This window comes from Empidonax traillii, unplaced genomic scaffold, assembly GCF_003031625.1.
Source record: "Empidonax traillii isolate 1590-97213 ecotype Southwest subspecies unplaced genomic scaffold, ASM303162v1 scaffold1730:size102414, whole genome shotgun sequence".
NCBI lineage: Eukaryota > Metazoa > Chordata > Aves > Passeriformes > Tyrannidae > Empidonax > Empidonax traillii.
In genome coordinates this window covers 1-3,813 of record NW_020956923.1, presented here as the reverse complement: position 1 = coordinate 3,813, position 3,813 = coordinate 1, and positions in this window count along the sequence as shown.

Sequence of the window (3,813 nt, the reverse complement as noted above, 5' to 3'; positions counted from 1 at the left end):
AAAAAGATCCATCCTGTTTCGGAGAGGAAGAGGCTGAGAAGTCCAGCTCCATCTTTAGGGCTGGAAGACTCCGGGAGAGCGAAGAATTCCTGGAAGGGATTCCCCTCTCGCGTCCTTTGGTGCTGAGAGGGAATTTTGGGGGAAATTCGGGGAATTTTGGCAAAGGGGAAATGCGCTCGTTTGGCCTCGTTGGAAAGAAGGGTTGGAGTTTTTTGGTCGAGGAAAAAAATAAGTGTATTGTTTGTTGGAAAGGGGTTTTCCCCAGGAAATCAACGCCCGTATTGCCAAGGGTTTGGTTTTTTTTTTAACCTTAAAAATATAAATGCACGTATTATAAAGGGCTTCCCCCCCCCCAATTAAATTTATCTATTAAAAAAGGGATTCCTCCTCCCCCAAATAAATGCATGTATTGATATTCCCCCTCAAATAAATTAACTTACTACCTCTATTGCAAAATGGATTCCCCCTAAAATAAATGCACGTTTTGCCAAGGATTCCCCTTCCCCCAAAAAAATTAATGCACGTATTAAAAAAGGGGTTCCCCCCCCCCAAATAAATGCACATATTGCAAAATGGGGTTTTCCCTCAGAAAATAAATGCACGTATTGCAAGGGATTTTTTGCCCTCCCCCAAATTGAATGCACATACTAAAAATGAGATTTTTTTTCCCCTCCAAAATTAAATGCACCTATTAAAAAAGGGATTTTCTCCCCCAAAAATTAAGTATATATATTGCAAAGGGATTCCCCTCCCCCCAAAATTAAATGTATATATTCCAAAGTGTTTTCCCAAAAAAAGTATACAGAGGGCAAGGGGATTTTTGCCCCGCCCCAATAAATTGATATATTTTTATATATTTATATAACTTATATATTTATATTGATATATTTTTATATATATATGTAGCCAAGGATTATTCCCCCTCCAAAAATAAATGCACATATTGCAAAAGACGCCCCCCCCCAATTTACATGTTACAAAGTGGGTTTTCCCCCCAAGAATTCAATGCCCGGATTACAAAAGGGGTTTTTTTCCCCCCCAAAATTAAATACTTTATATAATTTATTACAAAGGCTCTTTTCCCCTCCAAAAAAAGCCCCAAATGTACCTATTGCAAAGTGTATTTTCCCCCCAAGAAATAAATCCATTTGTTGCCTTTCTTCCAAAGGTTTTTCCCAAATTAAGTGCCCCCAAATTGCCGGGTTTTCCCCCCAGAAAGAAAGGCACTTATTGCAAAGTGTGTTTTTCCCAAGAAATAAATGTTCATGTTGCAAAGGGTTGGTTTGGGGTGTTTTCCCTCCCCCCAAAAATATAAATCCAAATATTGCCTTTATTGCAATTTTTTTCCCTCACCCCCTTCCCCTTTCCTTTTAACCAGGAGAAAATTCCCTTGATTACATCGAGGGATTTGGCAGGAGGGGAACTTGTGGAGCCCTTGGAATTTGTGATTGATTGGGAGCATTTGACTCATTTGCAATATTTGACTGATTTAAAAATCTGTGATTTATCGAAAATATCTGATTAGTTCTCAGGTTTGGGTGGTGTTTTCCTCTCTGATTCCGCTGCAGTATCCCACGGATTTCCGGTGTCTGATGCAATCCCAAGTGCTGATGCAATTTTGGGACCTCAGCCCATGGTACTCCGGTGCAAACCCACCCCCAAATCCCCCCAAAAACATGGGCAAACCCCTTGGAATTCCTGAAAAAAACCTCCTCAGTGGCAGAAAATGCTCCCAAATTCCCAGTTCCTGCAGTACTCACGGAATTACCCCTGGAGCATCTCAGCCCAGCATCACTTCCAGGAGCAGGGGGTGGAAATCGGGGTTCTTCAGGGATTTTCCATGAGCTCCAGAGGGATGGGATGGACTGGGATGGATCTCCGGGGATGGGGCCCGGCTGCTTATCCCTAAAAACGGCCTTTTTTCCCCCAAAAGCCGGGCTGGGTTTTATAGGGTGGGTGGGAACAGCTGCAGGCAGGTTGGGGCAGGCCTGGCCTGGAACGGGTTTTTCCTGGGCTTGGGAAAAACTGGTTTTACCTGTTAATTCCCAGGGGAGTCTGGAATGGGCAGAGGCTCACCTGGGATAACCTCGGCCTTGCTCAGCTCTCCCCACTCCCAGATCCAGGGCTGGGGTACCCCTGGATGGGAAATTTAGGGTATCCCTGGCTGGGATGTTCGAGGTACCCCTGGATGGAATGTTCGGGGTATCCCTGGGTGGGATATCTGGGGTATCCCTGGATGGAATGTTTGGGATATCCCTGGGTGGGATATCTGGGGTATCTCTGGATGGGGATGTTTGGGGTATCCCTGGGTGGGATATCCCTGGATGAGGATATTTGGGATATCCCTGGATGAGGATATTTGGGGTATCCCTGGATGGAATATTCCTGGATGGGGATGTTTGGGGTATCCCTGGGTGGGATATTTGGGGTATCCCTGGGGATGGAATGTTTGGGGTATCCCTGGATGGGATGGATATTTGGGGTATCCCTGGGGATGGGGATATTTGGGATGCAGCCATAGCGACTGGAAAGAGGGTTTGCAGCAAGAGCCCCTGGAAAAATCCAAGTATCCTGGGATAGGGTGGCTATGGGAACGGAATGGGAACGTCTGCCAGGGGTATTTGCCTCCTCCCCACAGCAGGGAGCAGGGATCCACCTGGATCACGTGGAAAGGGATGGATGCAATCCAAGCAGGGAGCAGGGATCCACGTGGATCACGTGGAAAGGGATGGATGCAATCCATACAAATCCCTTTCCATGCTCCTTCTGCAGCCAGGTGGCACCTCCAAGTTTTTTATGGAATTGCTGGTGTTCCAGGAGGTGATTTATCCACATAAGTTGAACTTTCCCGAGGATTTCGTGGTGGGAAGAGTAGGATTTAGGCTCTGGCTCGGTGGGATGATGCAGGCAGGGGGGGGTTTCTGGGAATTGCATGTCTGGGAGATGTGGAGGGAGCAGGGATGAGCTGGAAGGTGGATCCACGTGCATTCCAAGCTCCGTGGGTGGGTTTGTGCAGCTCTGAGGGAATTTTGGTTGGAAAAGCAGGGAGCAAAGGCATTCCAGCTGCTCCCCTGGATCCTTCCAGGTGCTCTGAGGGATCCGGCACCTCCAGCCCGGGGCTCGGGGAGTCACCCAGGGCAGATTTTGGGGTGTCCACGCAAAGTATTCCCAAAAACCCCTTTGGAGAAGCCGGGATAAGGGGGGGCAGAGCTTTCCCGGGAAGATGCCCATCCCTGGGTGGGCTCCAGCCCCACAATTCCGTGGCTCTTTATAGAAATACAAATATATAGAATTAAAAAATATCCCCCCAAAAAACCCCTCTGGAAAAGCTGGGAGATGTCCTGGAGGGGTCCCGGAGTTTTCCCGGGAAGATGCCAGCAGGGGGCATCGCTGTGCTGGCTCCATCCCCCTCATCCCAGAGATCCCTGTCAATATATCCATACATTAAAAATATATTAGTGCAGAATTCTTATATTTAAATGAATAAATTTAAATAGAAACGTTAATTATATTAAGTTATTTTAATTATTATTTTATTATTAATATATTTATTATTAATATATTTTCTTTCTATGTGCTATAGGCTAATATGTGCTATATTTAATAACATAAAATAGATACATTAAAATTTAAATTATATATTAAAATTTATTTTAATACATTGAATATATTAAAATAATATCTATTAAAATTTAAATAAATATAACTCTGCGTGTTAAAATATATTAAAATAAAAGAAATTAAAATATTAGTATATTTTATTTATACTGTATATAAAATATATGTAAACATGTAACAATAAATCTATACAAC